The sequence below is a fragment of the Ictidomys tridecemlineatus genome, chromosome 10 (assembly GCF_052094955.1).
Source record: "Ictidomys tridecemlineatus isolate mIctTri1 chromosome 10, mIctTri1.hap1, whole genome shotgun sequence".
Taxonomy (NCBI): domain Eukaryota; kingdom Metazoa; phylum Chordata; class Mammalia; order Rodentia; family Sciuridae; genus Ictidomys; species Ictidomys tridecemlineatus.
In genome coordinates, this window is record NC_135486.1 from 111,786,753 (window position 1) to 111,804,907 (window position 18,155).

At 35.4% G+C, this 18,155-nt stretch overlaps 1 protein-coding gene and 1 pseudogene across 4 annotated transcripts in view; one reads left to right on the top strand and one right to left on the bottom strand.

Annotated features, from left to right (window-relative positions):
* Positions 1-10,968, top strand: part of LOC144364805 (cytochrome P450 3A12-like) — a 39,080-nt pseudogene extending 28,112 nt beyond the window's left edge.
* Positions 1-18,155, bottom strand: part of LOC144367644 (cytochrome P450 3A4-like) — a 165,318-nt gene that overhangs the window by 107,161 nt on the left and 40,002 nt on the right. The gene's annotated exons all lie outside the window — the stretch shown is intronic.

The following is an 18,155-nucleotide window of genomic DNA, read 5'->3' on the forward strand; positions in this document are numbered from 1 at the left end:
CATATGTATATGAATGTATATATTTTAGTATAATATATTATACATACATAAATTTTATATTATAATATAATAAATATATATATATTTATATACACATATATTGTATATATATATATATCACTTTCTTTATCTATTCATTGATGGATACCTTGATTTAATTCACAACTCAGATTTTCAGAATAATATAGGAATAAATCTGGATGTACAGATGTTCCAATCATTTAGATAAAAATATATTAATATAAAATAGGTTTTATATATCTATAGAGTATTACATTTATAAATTATACATAATATAACAAAGTTTTAAAAACCTAACAACCAAAACTCCCATGTAATCCAGTTTAAAAGTAGGCAAACACACTAAATAGTAATTTCTCAAAAGAAAAAACACAAATGACTTAAAAATACATGAAAAACTGTTCAAAATCACTTGGTGTCAGAGAAATGCAAATCAAAACTACAATACAACATCATCTCACCCTGGTTAGAATGACCATTATCAAAAAAAAAAAATAGAGAATGAATGAAAAAATAACAAATGCTGGCTAGATGTGGAGAAAAAGTTCTCTTACATATAGTAGGTGGAAATTTACACCATTCTGGAAAAGAGTGTAAAATCCCCAAAATGAATAAAAGTAGACATACCTTAGGATCCAGATGCCCCCTTCTAGTACATATTGAGTGGAAATATCATCATATGAAACTCTTATCCCTTTGTATTTCTTGGTCAATCTGGCTAATTGTTTGGTGATTTTTTATGATATTTTCAAAGGGGTGAGGAGACTTATAGACACCTTTTGTTTTCATCAATTTTATTTTTTTCTATTACATTTGTTTCAACTTGGGTTGTTATGATTTTCTTTCTTATGCTTGCTTTTTGTTTAATTTGCTCTTTTTGCCATTTTATGATTTAACTTAGACTATTGAGTTGAGAACTCTTTTTTATAATAAAAAATATATAGCTATATGTTTATGAGGGCTGCTTTTGCAGCTTCACCTAAGTGTGATATAACATGTCTTTACCTTAATTCACCTAAAAACAACTTCTAATTGCCTCTGGATACCATCATTGATGCTTGACAGCTGTATCTGGAAGTTTTACGGTTAATTTGCACTTTTGTCTGAGTTTCCTGATTTTCCATCTATTATTGATTTCTGGTTTCATTTCTTGACAGCTGAGGAACATAAGCCAAATTGCATCTATCGTATCTACTTCTCTTTTAATGCATAATAAATTACAGCACAGACTATGGACTGGTTTACCCAGAGACCCTATCCCAATACACAAAAGTGTAAGGGGCCAGGGAAATTAATCCTCTTCCTTTGCTCAGTCCAATGGCATTGATGGGGCCACTGATCCACTGCTATGGTGGCTGCCACCCCATGTATGAAGTACCCTTGCTCAGACGTGAACCAGACACCAAGTACCGGCCACAGAGGGAATAACTGCTGGTTGAGAAAACTGATGATTTTTCTCTTCTGTATTTTTTAGAAAATGATCAATGCTTCTGGGATGTTGCCTTTTCATCAAGGTTTCTCTTTATTTTTTCTTTCACTTTCTTTATAGTGCTATTTTCATTTCTTAGACCAGTGTTTCAAGCATTAAATGTCTACAGGTTTTCAAAAAGTGTTCTGGATTTCTTTAAAAATGCTGTAATGCAGATGAAACAAAAACACCTAGAAGATAAAGAAAAGGTAAACCCTGGTGGTGGTGACATGACAATGTTCTCTTTCTGATCATTTATTTGCTGTGTACATCTGACTTGTGCACATATAAGTATATATGTAATTTTGTAAGTGGTGCTGGGGATTGAGCCCAAGGCCTCATATATGCTAGGCAAATACTGTTATCACTGAGCTTCATTCCCAGCCCCTCTCTGTACATTTTTTAAAGTTCATGGAATACTTTAAAATTTGGAGAAATTCTACATTTTGGATAGAATGAAGATCAAATTTTAAAAAGGCAAACTAATAATGAATAAGATTGACAATGTTTGATACAATAATAGACATGATGTTATGTCTTGAAAGAAATAGCATTCAAATAAAAACTTTATCATTTCCCTCCCATTCAGTAAACTGTCAAAATAAAAATTCTATTTCAAAATGATTACACTGATAAAAAAGTATTCCCCAAGACTTAGATTGGTGAACAATCATTACAATTCCAAGCCAATTACATATTAGTTGGCACATTTTTCAAAGGAAGGTCCTATTGGGCAGCTGGTGAAGTATGCGTATGTTAAATGTGAGTCCTTTCCTGTCCACAATCAGGCCGTGCTCTTCAGTGACCATCAAGGTGATATGCTAATCCAGCTTTTCATTCTGCTTTGCCTGGAGGTCAGCACAAGAATGTCTCCAGTTCAGGGAGGCAGGACAGCCATTCTCAAGTGTGACTGAAGATTGAATCATGTACCTAATGGGTGAAGAATTTGATGATACACAAACAAAAGCTAGTAATCATCTTTGAAACTACCAAGTATATTCAATGTGGCCATTGAATAAGAATTAAGGCAAACGAAAAGAATTGAAGTCCAGGACCACTTCCTGGGCAAGTAGATGTGACAGAAAAAGAAGACAAACCCAGCATTAGGGAGAGCAAAGAGCAACAGATGTTGGACACCATAGCTGGATTTCTCTCAGGAAAATATCCAGTTCTCCATGGTTTATACATGCATGTTTTGTTTACTGGTGGGTTGTGCAACCTTAGCCAGACTTCTTGACTTAAAGAAGTCATATTCTAAGAAGGGACATGAAATGTTACATTCCAGATTTACTTCTGATTTATGACTGATTTAGTCATTTCCATTTCCATTTCTGCTTCCAGCACCATATTGATTTTCTCTAGTTAATGATTGATTCCCAGAATTCCCAAGACAAGGAGTCCTACAAAGGTAACCAAGAATGTTTCATGGACTACTGTCAGGGAAATTCAGAGTAAGTAAATTATCCTGAAAATACACATGTTTTCTAGAGAAAAGAGATTTCCACCAAATTGCAGGAAGATACAATTTGGATATTGCAAATGGTACCCACATGTACTGTCTAGAATCATACAGGTACAACAAGTCTCAAAAATTGAAGGGAAACTAGGAGAAAGCATTTCAGTCATGAATTTAGTCAGTTGTCTTTTTACCATCGACATCAGAACTAATGCTAATTCGCAGCCCCATTCAGATGGGCTGAATCAGAACCTCTGCCTGGATATTTGCATTTGTACATCCAATCAGGAGGTGCAGTGTCCCAATAGTGGTGAGGGTCACTAGCAGTACTGGGTGAAAATGTGTTCACTAGCTTCATCTGATATTAAGATTAACTTTTTCCCATGTAATTCATATGAATGTTTTGGAAAAACCTCTTACACTGTGTAAGCATCGTGTTCCTCAACATACTTTCACAAACTAGTTTTATCATACATTTATGATTTTTGATAGAAAGAATTTGTATTATTATGTTTACAAACTGCTGTCTTTATCATTCTATCTTCTACTGTACATACATGAGTTTGTATTAGATTGTAAGAACTTCCATTCTTATTTATGTCAGTATGATGTTATATACTATGAATTTATTCTCTTGCTATCATCTTTTATTTTGATGGTCAAATTCTCTTGGACTTAAGTCTTAACAACTTCTCCCTCCTCATTCTGTTCTTCCTCCCTCTCCTCTTTCTCATCTTATATTTTGATTGTTAAATTACTATATTTTATAGCAGTTTTAGTTTCATAACAAAACTTAGTAGAAGGCATAGAGATTGCCATATCAATTTTTTTTTCTCTAAATTCATATGTTGCCCCCATTAAAAACACCCCTCACCAAAATGGTATATTTGCCATAATCAATGAACCATCCCAGAAAAGTCACCCTACCTCTAAGTTCATAGGTTAACATGTGGGTTCTTGAGTTTGTACATTCTATCAGTTTTGATACCTATATAATGATATATATCCACATTATATAAAGATACACAGTATTGCATATGCTTTCTCATATTGTTTTGAGAGAACATTCTTGCTTTATGGTGCAAGAAACTCTAGGTTCCTTGTTTATTTCCTCTGATCAGGCCTGGAACCACCCATTTTTCCAGAATCCCTGGCTCCTTTAAGTGAGAGACAGTATTAGAAAGCAAAATCTGGAAGTGTAATGTGACCATTACTACTGTAGTTCCTTCTAGATCCTTTGTCTGAACAGATATATGAAAATAAAATTTATTTGTACAGACTGGGCAATATAAATATTTCTATGTGAGTCCATACACATGATTTAAACAGTACTCCTCCCCCTGATTCCACTACAAATTTCTGTGGTGAAGCAAGTACTCAATATACGTATTGTTCATACAGTAAACACTAGATACGTGACTACGAGCATTTGACATGTAGGTAATGTTACTGAAGAAGTGTACTTTCTATTGTTATTTAGATTTAATACATTAAAATTTAAATTTAGATAAACACATATTATTAGTAGCTACCAGATTGTACTGAACAGTTGTAACTTAAGTTTATAATCCAATTTCATTTCAGTATTATTGGGTTTATACCAGTAGTGGGGAATACATTGTTTGAGTTTTCCCAGAATAGCATCATAGAAAGCTTGTGTAAGCTAGAATTACATGTAGATCTTTCTCACACTCATTTTGCATTAATTTTTGTTATGAATTACATGGTAGGAATGTATACCATGTTTCTTCGGGTATTTGAGTAACAACAAATCCTAATCATTTCTCCAATCAATGAGATGAATACGTGAATGTCACTTTTCAGGAGAAAAGTCAAGAGAAACAACACCTTTTGTCACAAAGGCTGTTTGATGATTATGAATTTGAGCAAATAGAGGGGACATGTTCTAGGAAAGATGACATTCAACCCAAGATGAATAAGCAATGTTAATTCCACTAACTGAACTCCATTGTCCTTTGGTTTCTGCCTGACGCCCTGTATCAACACATTATTTCTTGTGTGATTTCAATACCACTCATTAGACTCCGATTAATCATTACTCTTTTTTTTTTCTCTGTATAGTTTCTGCACACCCTGAGATCATCCATTTTGAAGACTGGTGCCCCAGCTCTTCTATTACCTGATGATTCTTAGGCTAGTTTGTGAACAGAGTTTACCACATCCCATGAAAGTTCAGATTTTAAATTGGTAGCTCTAGAGTGAAGCTTGAAACTCTGTTTTTAATAAGCTCCTTGAAGCTGTTGATGCTGCTGGTCCATGGACCACAATCGGTGTAGAAAAATTTTTCTGTGGCTTAGTATAGTTCTGAAGATTCCAGTATTGCAAATGATTTTAAGGTTTGTCAACATACATTCTAGATAGAGTAAGTTTATTTTTTTTCCAGGGGAAGCGTGCTACCCACTATTCATACCTAAATAACTTTCACGATATGCAAGGCACATTTGAAAAATACTGTGTTTCTTTGACATCCATACTGTCCCTTGAAATCACCCATTTGTGTGGGTGGTAGGGGTGGCCAAATGAGGAACATTATGAATTGCTCTTCCAGTTTTTCCTCATGGGATTTTGGATTACCATTCTGATTTATCTTCATGTAAATGATAAAGTGTGCACAGACCTGCTTAGACTAAATTATCTTTTCTCTCCTTTTAGGTCTATCTGATATGGAGATTGCATTCCAGTCTGTTATCTTTATTTTGGCTGGCTATGACACCATTAGCACCAATCTTTTATTTATTATGTATGTACTAGCAACCCACCCTGATGTTCAAAAAAAGCTTCAGCAGGAGATTGATGAGACTTTGCCCAATAAGGTGAGTGAATGGCAACTGGAGGGGAGAGGAGAAGTAAAATCTCTGGGCATCTCAGTGTGCCATTGAGCAGTTCTAAAATCATGATGGTTAGTAAATGCTTTGTAAATGCTATGGTATTTTACCAATATGAGTTATTTGAGGAGCTCTGAAAACATCAGTGTACTGTGTCAACAGAGTTTTAAGTCATTTCCAAATGTTAATTTACAAAAATCTCTTTCTTGCCAGGCACCTGTTACATACAATGTACTATTTTAGATGAAGTATCTGGACATGGTGGTGATGAAACTCTCAGATTATATCCAAATATTGAGAGAATTGTGAGAGTCTGTAAAAAAGATGTTGAATTCAATGGGGTGCTCATTCCAAAAGGAACAAGTGTCGCTATACCAACATATAGTCTTCATCAAAACTCCACATACTGGCCAGAACCTGAAAAGTTCTACCCTAAAAGGTACAGGGCTCCTGAGAAAGGAAATCCACCCTTAAGAGGCTGTTTCACACATATTATTAGGTCTTTTAGTGCAGATGGCATACATGTGATTTTAAAATTTTCTTGTTTTAAGAAAATTTTAAGAAGTCTTTTACAAAGTGGTAACTCTTTGAACCTTAGAAAACAAGCATTAGAAAAAATAAGTGACTATAGCCTTTTAAGGCCATAGAACATTAAGATAAGCCCTATCAATTATTAATGTGATAAATGTCAGTATGGACATTTTTATGTAAATGTGTAGCTTTGAAGGCCTGAAATGCTATCACATTATATTTGGTGTTGAACTCTTATTTATTTTATTTAACAGTAATCTATAAACTTTTCTGCCATTTGACCACTCTCTTATTTTCGGTGCTTACATTTTTTAATCATTTTAGGGTTTTTGTCCTGTTCACTTTAGCTTCTTGAATTTTCTACTGCCTTTAGTCAGCACTTCTGTCTTCCATTTGAGTAAACATTGGTTCCTGGTACCTCCAGCACAATTTTTAAATACAAGTTAAGGCCTGAGAATTCCCCCCCCCACCCCAGATGGTTCAAGCAGTCTCACTGAGGATGGAGAGAGCTCAGAGCTTCTGAGTCTTCTCTCTGGAGTGTTCTGGGCCAGCTTCCTCCTACTCTCCACAGTTGATGACTCTTTCAAAGCCAAGTAATCTGGCACAAAGACACCTGAGATATTCATCCTTTGATATGTCTTGACCTTGGTTTTCTGAATATTTGGATCCAACCTCACAGTTTGCACTCTGGAAAGATTTATTGTTTTCCTGTTGTTGTACTGAAAAGCAAAATAAAAAAAAGTTTTCAGGGTAGTGTCTGGTGGGTCAGGTGGCATGGGATCAAGACTTCTCTTGGCCCCTACCTTTACACTTCTTGATTAGAGTGACCTTGTCTTGTTGATTATGAGTTCCTCAGTGCCAGTTTCCTCCAATTTCAGCACTTGCAACTTTTGATACTTCACAGATACAAAATCAGAGATTACACATCTCTTTGATTCACTGAGACCTGATGAGATACTAAGTGCTTGATGTGCATCCAGGACTAGACCAGGATGAGAAAAATTACAAAGATGTATTGTATGGAGGACATTTGACATACACACAAGAATAATCTACAGACAGTAGTCTGGAAAAATGCTTTAATGCTTTTGAATCTGCTCATCATCTGCCCAAACAACCATCCACCAACATCATCAGACCCTCCACACACCACTTCACCCTCCAATATATTCCATGTTACTTTGAATCACAATAACCTGTAAATTTGCCAAAATGCTCTCAAATATATAAGAATACTTTTAAAAAGAATCACAATGTCATTATCACTTTCTCCAAATCAACACTTTATCCTTAAAGCAATCAAATAACTAGGACTCAATTTGAATAAAACATGGGTTCAACATACAAGGAATTATTTGTAACCTGATGAGACAGAATAAGAAGACAGTGATAAGATATTCTATGGGAGGAGAGGCAGAGATAGAAGAAGAAAGAGAAAAAAGAAGAATGAGGAGGAGGTAGAGGAAGAGAGGAATTAGAAAATGGAAGGGAGAAAAGAAGGAAGTAAGACAAGAAAATTGAGGGAAAAAAGAAGTATAGAGAAGAGAAAAGAAGAGAAGAGAAGAGAGGTAATTATAGTGGGAGCATTTTCTCCTCCTTCATCAATAAAAATATGAAATGCAAGTGTGGGAGTTGAGGCAGAAACATACTTTTCTTTATTTATAAGCTCATTTTCTAATTTTTTCAGAGTGTATATGGATCACGATTCTGAATATAATTTCAATATTTAAAGACATATTTTCTTTTAAATAGCATTCATTACATCTTAACAAGATTGAGAGCTCCTCTAGTGTAAGGAGAATGAAAAAGTTCTGTAGGTTTCAATTCTTATAAGCAAAGTCACAACAGGATTTCAATGACCATTCTACAAAAGAATCCTGTGTTTTGCTGCTTATGAATATTTAGGAGACAACCCCAATTATGTAGCTTTTATACATTTATAATAACTTGTTTTCATCTACTATTGTGGAATCAGGTTCAGTAAGAAGAACAAGGACAGCATCAATCCTTACGTATACGTGCCCTTTGGAAATGGACCCCAAAACTGCATTGGCATGAGGTTTGCTCTCAGGAACATGAAAATTGCTCTCATCAGATTACTGCAAAACTTCTCTTTCTATCCTTTCAAGGAAACACAGGTCAGGACACTTTATGAAAAAGTAAGTTCTTGTGGATAGTTTCTTTTAGTTGAGAAGCCTATTTAAAGAAAAGTGTCTGCCCATTCAAATAAATAATCTATTTTGAGACATTTGGAGGAAGCTAGGCTTCTTCAGTTTTGAAGCTCTATATCTGTGGATTTATAAAAAACAGGGTATAAAAGATAAGGGAGAATCCATTGAGATTAGGTTGACATGTTTATATGCAGTGTTTTTGAACTTTACAAAAGTATAAACTTGATTTTATTTCAAATGAGGATGAGGCTGCTTTCCATAGTCAATCCTGAACTGTGAAAATCAGGTTTTGATGATGTCAAGTGCTGTTTTCCTCAACTAAACTTATGAAAATTTTGTGACAGTTTTTCTCAACTATTGTCTGAACATTGAAATCAACATAGGATTTTAAAAATACAAGATATTTGGGTCATCTCAAAAATTCTAAAATCACTTGCCTAGAGTTTGACTCTAAAATCTCCCTGTTTGTCTCATGCTCAGACAACATTGAGAAACTTTGACATCAATTATTTCTTAAAGATAGGAAAAATTTATTCAGTTCAGTGTTTTCCTAATTGATCCAACCTTCCTGGAGTCCTCTTGGAGAAAAAATACTTTTACATTTCAATAGTAACTCTTTGAATCTTAGTTTTCCATTTTCCTCATTCTATTCTCATCTTTCAACTTCTAGTTCAGCCCCAAACTCTTCAAAAGAGTCCTCCCATCTAATGCAAGACTCATTCATTCCTCTCTTTTGATATTGATTACCCCACACTTTTATGATCATCTAAGTTAATATTTTGTCCCCAAAGCATTTCATTTGGAGGCCCATTTTTTCTGTATATTAACTACATCATACCACTTAACCACATCACCTCAATTTTGCCCTTCATGAAATCTCAATGGTGACTTAGAGGAAAACTTGTTCATAGATGGATTCAAGAAATATTTAAGGAGAGACTTATCACTGATTTAGAGTACTTACTTGGCTGTCAATTTTTTGATTCGTTTAATTTTAAAATTTAACAAATTACCCCCCCCTCTCTCTCTCTCTCTCTCTCTCTCTCTTTCTCTCTCTTTCTCTCTCTCTCTCTCTCTCTCTCTCTCTCTCTCTCTCTCTCTCTCTCTCTCTGTCTGTCTCATCTCTATCTCTTTCTATCTCTATACCTCTCATAACTAATGTCAACCTAATCTAATGTTTGTGGTTTTCTCTATGCAGAAAATATTTGTAAACTATTTGAAATTTAAGAATAGTAATGTGTTACATTTATAGAACTATGTGGAATCTCTCCTGTGAAGAATACACTGTTCATTGAGTCACAAAAAGCAAAGTTCTATATGGCTTATTTCTAGAGACTGATCATTTATTATGCAATTTCTTTCCCATTTGTTCATGTTCCATATGGGAAAGGAGGAGACAGAAGTGGTGACCATTTTATTTGAGAAGTCAGGGAAGTCAGGTAGCTACCCTCTAAGCAGGAAGGAACTTAAATCTCAGAGAAAGTAGGTCTCTAGTACATCTGAGATGGGGCAGATACTTTCTGCAAGCTCCTAGTATTTCCCAGATTGGAACTTCTCAATCTCCATGACAATTGTCTTCCCTTCTCTCTCTTGAGTGTAGAAGATTACTCTGTTGGAGGTGCCCCCAACACTAAAGAAATTCCTCCATGAGAATGAGACTAAAGGGATACTCAAAACTATGTAGGACTCAAATGTTCCCCATTTGCACTTCAAAGAGGAAGAAAAACTTTAGGGGGAGAAAGCATGTTGTTCCCTGAAGGTCTTTTCCATCTTTAAACTTCATGGTTTCTATCAAGAGGCATGCCTGGACTCTCAGAAGGGAAGGACTGCTCATAGAGTTCAAATTATAAAACCTGATCAGGGTTACCTATGTAAACCATCCATGAAGCAACCTGAGCAAACATCCATGAAGTTCACTTTATTTACTTTTACAAAAAAGAGTTTGAAATAATACCAAAAATATAGTTTAAATTATTTAAATGCATCTATTTTGCTGAATATTTTTTGTTTGTGTTGTTAGGGAACCAAGGGCATCACACATGCTGAGCAAGTGTTCTACAACTCAGGCTCATCATCAGCTGTTTTCCTAAAATTTAAATTAAAAAGAACACAAGCCAACATTATTTTATCTCAGCGATGGTAGAGAATAGATGCTCCTGAAATACTTCTTTGAATGGTCAGATGTATATATGCTTTTATTCTACAATCTTGGCAAAGCTTATAGAACAAATATAAGGAATCCCAGACACATGAGGCTGAGTTTTATATGTTTGTATAGCTTTATTGTCTGAAATGTACTTTTTCAAATTCTTTCTGTTGTTCAGGCTTCACTTACTACATCTAAATATATTTGCTTAATGATTGCAGATACCTCTGAAATTAAGCAAGACACCATTTCCTCAACCAGAAAAACCCATTGTTCTAAAGGTTGTGTCAAGAGATGAGCCTGGAAAGTAGAGTCTAAATCTCCCTAAATTTCTCTACTCTATTCCTCAAAAAAGATGTATCTCAGAACAAAAGACATATTAATTTTCTCTGTGAAGAAAAAATGGAATTGAAGATGGATTTATGGGTGGATGCTGCACTTGAGTTACTAGGGATGCTGGACCTTTGCTGGGCTTGTTCAGTGTCTGTACACACTATTATGTGTTGTGTGATGGAAAGGAGGTGACCATCTGTGTGCCAGATATAATGACTCAGTCTCTGTAGTTTTTTGGTGATTCTATCCACCAACCTCTGCACCCTCACCTCTTCATATTGCCCTTAAACACTGACTCAGTAACTCAAAAGATCTGAGGACAATATTTTTAATCATCAACTCTTTCTTTCAAAACATGTTTTACTTCACAGGTTTCTAATATTAATCAACACATTCTACTTTTATACTCCCTAAATAGTCTTTGCTGTCATGATTTACATATGTATTATCAATAAAAATAATGATAGAAAAGGTCTTTATATATTTATCTTAATATTTTTAGAGTATCACTTAACTTCATATGTCTACCTTAAATGGGATTTATAAAGGTTTTCCATAATACTCTGAAAGATTATAGACACATATACAATGCTACTTGAATTCCTGCAACTAAGTTAAAATAATGAAGGTATACATAAACCACTTTATTCTGGGGATTGTCAAAGTACATAATGGATCTAGATTCTTGAAAATTCTTAGAGGTTTACCCACAATAACACTCTATACTTGGGCCAACTACAGGTGTAGTCATTGGGTGATTAACTCTCCTCAACACTCTCCTCAGAGCCTTAGCTACATCCTTATTCTGGAGAGTATAAATCAGAGGATTGAGAGGAGGAGTAATGATGCTATAGAACACAGAACCAACTTCGTCTTGCAATGGAGTGTGCTGGAATCTGGGCCTCATGTATGAAAAGATGCAGGCACCAAATCAGAGAGACACCACAATGAAGTGGGAACTGCAAGGGGCAAAGGCATGTTTTTTACTCTCAGCTGAACCCATATCAAGTTCACTGTGAAGGATGAAGCCATAGGATGTAGAAACCAGGATTATGGGGAGGAAGAGAAGCACGATGGTACAGATACACTGTGGTCTCATAGATGGTGACATCACTGTATACCAACTTCACAACAGCTGGATACTCACAGTAGAAGTGGTGTATTTTCCAAGATCCACAGAAGGGAAAGTGCATCAAGATGACTGTGTGAATTTGGGAGTTCAGAGATGCCCCCAACCATGAGGTGACGCCCATCATCAGTACCACGTTTTTGCTCATGAGCACAGTGTAATGCAGAGGATGACAGATGGCAACATACGTGTCATAGGACATGAGAGCTAGCAGAAGACACTCAGCGCCACCCAGAGACAAATAGAGGAATTGCTGGGTGGCACATTCCATGAAAGAGATGGACTTGCTGCCAGACAGGTATTTGGTAGCCACCTTGGGGATGGTTGTGCAGATGTGCATCAGGTCCATGAGGGAGAGCTGGCTGAGCAGAAAGTACATGGGCGTGTGAAGCCCACAATCCACACAGATGAGGAGGATGATGAGGGTATTGCACTCAGTGCAATAAGGTAGACCACCATGGTCAGGCAGAAAAGGAAAAGGTGGGTCAGGGAGTAATCAAAGAGCCCTTCAAAGATGAAGTCGGCCAGAGATGTCTGATTTTTCAGCCACATGGTCCCTTCAAAGTCTTGGGGGAACAGGGAGTGGATACAAAATGTGATGCCAGAAATATGGGATGGTGTGTACAGGGTGATAAGCTCTCTTGATCCAAGAAAACATTTGTGAAGAGATTTTTCTCTTTTTGTAAGTACCCAAAAACTGAAATTATTGAAATTCAACTTTTTTTTCAAAACAAGACAAACCTAAAATTTGTCATCACGATCATGGTCATTTGAATTCCAAGACTCTATTAAGGGCCAAAATTTATAACTCTTCTTACTAAATATAGGCATATGTGTGTGTAATCATATGCATGATTTGGATTAGTGTGTGTGTCTTTGTTTGTATGGTTGTTGGATTATGTGTCTTGTTTTACCAGGCAGCTGATAACAAGAGCAGCTGAACCACTATGATGTTTCTAGTTATGCATGTAATTGTTAAGAGTTGTGTTACAGAACTTTGGCCTTATTTTTTTGTGGAAGCTGGTTAAAGCGTTGGTGTACTGCTGTCATATTTAAGTCTCATGTGGAAACTTAAAGTCTAAAGGACAAGCAGTAGAAATGGAAGACAGTACAAAGCAGGCCAGACAAGAGACAGATGAAATCCCAAAGCATGAGCTATGACCCCACAAGAGAAAACAAAAAGAGTCAGTTGGCTTGCCTATAGAATTAAGCACTAAGGTTCTTCTTTTTTTATTGGCTCTTTTGAATTCTACAAAATATTAGGGTTTCTTTTTACATAATTAAAAAGCATAAAATAGGCCTCAATTCAGTCCCCATAATTCCCCCTTCCTACTTCTCCTCTCTTCCTCTGATTCCTTCCCTACACTCTGCTGATCTGCTATTTATTTATGGTTTTTTATTAGTTACTTGTGGTTATACATAAAGATGAGATCCATATGTTATTTTCATAAAGGCACATGGGAAATTTGGGTCAGATTTTTAATGAAGCTAAAGTCACACCCCTAGCCCAGAATTCCAAGAGCCTAAAGGAGTAGCCTGGAGAAGTAGAGCAACTGCAGGCCCAGCCAATGCTCCTTACCAGTGAGGTGTGAGGCAGCAGACCAGCAGCAATGTATTGCAATGTATTAGTACTACAGAATGGCTGCTTTCCTTCTGCCCTCTAATCTCCCAGGAAGCTTTTCTAAGTCCCACCTTAAACAGAAACGATGGATTAGAGGGAATTTTGGTGAGATGTAGTTAATCCTAGCCAACCTCACACATGGCAAACTCACTGCAGTCTATCTTCTGCCCTTTTGGTACACATGCACACCTCCATCAGTCAGGTTAACCTCCAAATACAAAAAGGATACCTGTGTAACTAAATACAATACATCCAGCATAAAGGCAAACAAGTTAACCCTTTCTCCAGGAGAAAATCCAAAGTTCTTTATTTTGCCTAGGGGAGAAATTCATTCTTCTAATACATGTGTCCCCTTTAATATCCTAGAGCTTCAAAATTTTCTTGATTATATATATATATATATATATATATATATATATATATATATATATATATATATTCTTATGGAAACAAGAAAGAAATACTCATTACTACCACCCACGGGATAGAGATTCTTATCCAAAGAAGGGTTAATCAGTACTTTGGATATCAGCCCCAGTTTCCTCATAGTCCTGGCATCTGCCCAATAGATCCATGAACAAAGTGGACATGGAATAAGAGGTAAAGTTTATCCCTGAGAGTTGAGGTTACTACTTTAGGATGCTCATTGTAGCTGAATCAACAGGTGAAGAAGAAGGCCACTCTGTGGCATGAAGTGACTGATTCTGACTAGGAAGGGAAACTGAGTTACTACTACACAATACAGAGAGGAAAAGCAAGTGTGACATAAGAAATTATCTCAGTGCCTCTTCAAACTCCCAGGTCCTGTGATGGAGGGCAATAGAAAACTAAAGCCCACGTCAGGTCACACTGATAAGGGCTCAGATACGTCAAAGATGAAGGTTTGGGTGACCTAACTGACAAGAAACAGTGACCAGCTGTGAACCAAGGCAGTATGGACTGCGGAGTGAAATATGATAATTATAAAGACCAGTAATGACCATATGAACAACTCTCAGGAACACAAAATGTCAATCTTTTGCATTTCTTTTTAATGCTGATAAGAATTTGTATATTTATATTACACAAATTAAGTCTTTATTTCATTGTCATCCTCTCATCAAAGATGAGGTGTGAATAATACCTAAAATCTCATCTCAGTATTTAAATAACTGAATATAAATGAGGAGTATGAATCAGTAGAAACAGAATATATTTCACACAAAATGCAAAAAAAAAAAAAGTATTTTTCTCCCTTAATGAGGAAAGGGTTGCATATTTTATATAATCTACTTGGGAAAAGATGACGATATCTTAGATTATACATAGAATAGTCATATCAGATTAGGTAGAAGTGTATTTTATGGTGTCTGTATTTGAATAATGAGCAAATTTTTAAAAAAATGCATGAGTGCTGTGTTAACACAAAACAAAGCAACCATACCTATGTCCTGGGTAAATTTGTGAGTCAACAGATGAAAAAAAAAATACTGACAAAATTAGGTTTCTCACATTGATTCAGCCACACTTGCCAATCTGCCCTTTCTCCAGTTCTCTCACAAACACAAATGAGAATGAAAAGTTGATCTCCATGGGGAAATTAGACTCAAAAAAGTCATAAATTAAGTAGAGCCTTCTATCACTTCTTGTGTCTTACCTCCTAAATATCTTCTTATACTTTCACATATTCTTAATCACTGATGCATATTAACAAGAAAGAACCACCACCATTGAAGGAAAGTGATCATGACAATTGTAAGAGTGAATATCGGTAATTAAAAATAATTATGTGAGTATAAGAATAAACTTCAAAAATAAAAGCAAAAAACACAGGACTTAATGCATTCTGATAAAATTTCAACTCTGCCAGTAAGAACAAGCTCACATTTATTTTTCTTCTGTCCTAGAGTCACTCTAGGATTATAATGACAGTCATGTTACACTGCTACTTCCTGCTCAGCTTCTGTGAACTAAGAGAACAATTTTAACCCTGATGCCCCTGATTACTCCAACCCAGTCAACATGATCTGCATACTTCTTTTCTACCTAATTGTAGACACACATCTTTTTCTTCATTAGTTTCTGAATATCTCTATGAACCTCGTTGGTATAAGTTTTCCATGATCTGGCTCTATTCTCTCTTCCTTCCTTAGGCAACCCATTCTTTCTTGTACCCCTTAAGTTATGTTTTTTTCTCTATCTTCTCAGGAAGATATGCTTATGTGCTGATAAAATGTCAGCATTTATTAAAGGATAATCTCACAATGCCCTAGTTTCTGATAAAGGCTTCTGAACACCTCAAGCCCCAACACTATCTTACCTGCAATTTTCTCTGCAGAGATTTGTGCACAGAAGTGAAATGGAGAGAGAACAGTCCTTCCAGCCATACATTGGTTATTTGTCTATTTGTGTTTATTATTTTAAGTCCTGTCTGTCAGATTAAGTAAAACTGAACACATTTGCCCCCTATTAATTGGCACTTGGTGTGGTGCATATATTTCCACTATTTACTTTCAGGGTTTTTAAATAGAAACTTGTGAACATACATTATGGTGAGATTCCTTGTGGTATATCCATGTATGTAGTATAATCATATATGAATTTTACATATATTTATATACTCGAAAGTTAGTTCAGATTCACTCTACTGCTTTTCCCTTATCATGTACCATCTCCCCCTTCTCATTTCCCTTTATCTAGTCCACCTATCTTACTTATCTTTTGATAGAATCCCCCATTTTCCTTCAATGTTTCTCTCTCTCTCTCTCTCTCTCTCTCTCTCTCTCTCTCTCTCTCTCTCTCTCTCTCTCTCTTATTTTGGACTAACTTTTACAAATCAGAGAAAAATTCAATATTTAGTTTTCCTTATCTGGCATATATGTCTCAATGAGAATGATAGTCTCCCTTTTTATCCATTAACTAGTAAATACCATAATTTCATTCTCCTTTATAGCCCATTGGTTATGGGTGGAGATGTATCACATTTTCTTATTCATTCATTTCTTGAAACACAACTTGGTTGGTTCCATAGGTTGGAACAAAATAAAAAAGTAAAGATATCCCCATGTATTTTGTGATAATAATGGAATAAAATTGGAAGTCAATGACAAAATAAAAAATAAAAATTTCTCCATCACATGGAGACTAAACAATATGCTACTGAATGAACAATGGGTTACAGATTGGAGGAGACCAACATAAGACTTTTAAAACTGATAAAATTTTAGTAAAGTCAGTTTCTAAAGTAAACATACAAAAGTCAATCACTTTCCTATACTTTAATAAAGAAAACTGTAACTGTTGTAAATGAAGTTAGGAAAACTATTCCTTTCACAATAACCTGGAAAAAAGTGGTACTAAATATTATAGTGGGTTTCAGGAAACTTTGAAATGAAAACTATATAATGCTTAACAAAGAGACTGAAGAAGACCTTAGAAGATGGAAAGATGTCCCATGTTCTTGGATAGGCAAAATTAATATTATTAAGATGACCATATCACCAAAAGTATTATAGAGATTCTATCCAATTTCCATCAAAACACCAATGACATTCTTCACAGAGCTAGAAGAGGCAACTCTAAAATTCCTTTGGAAAAATAAGAAACCCAGAATAGCCAAAGGAATTCTGAGCAAACAGTGATGCTGGAGGCATTACACTACCAGACCTCAAAATATGCTACAGAGCTATAGTAACAAAACACCATGGCACAAAAAGGAACTGAAGGACAATGGAACAGAACAAAAGATGGAAAGGTAAACCCACATAATTACAATTATCTAATACTAGACAAACATACCAAAAACATTCACTGGAGAAAAGATAGCCTTTTGAATAAATGGTGCTGGGAATACTGGAAATCTATATGTAGAAAAATGAAACTTGACCTCTATCTCTCATAAAGTCAAAGATTTAATATTTTCTCTGATTTGTAAAAGCTAGTCCAAAATAAGAAAAAAAAGAAGAGAGGAAACAGATTAAAGGAAAATGGGGGAGTCTATCAAAAGAGAAGTGAGATAGGTGCACTAGATAAAGGGGAATGAGAAGGGGGAGATGGTACATGATAAGGGAAGAGCAGCAGAGTGAATGTGAAGTAACTTTCACATATATGAATATATGTAAAATTTATATATGATTATATCACATACATGTATATTCCACAAGGAATCTCACCATAATGTATATCCACAAGTTTCTATTTAAAAACCCTGAAAGTAAATAGTGGAAAGATTAGTAGAGTAGAAGAAAAAAAGGGAGAGGGAAAAAGGAAGGAAAAGGGAAATACTACAGACTGAATTGAAACAAATTACATTCCATGCTTTGTAATTATGTCAAAATGAATGCTAATGTTAGACATAATGAAAAAGAAAAAAAGATCCAACACCTTCTGTCTTATGTCACTTGCATTGGGTATTGATTAATACAAATTCTTCACCCAAGTTGACATAGTTGTGT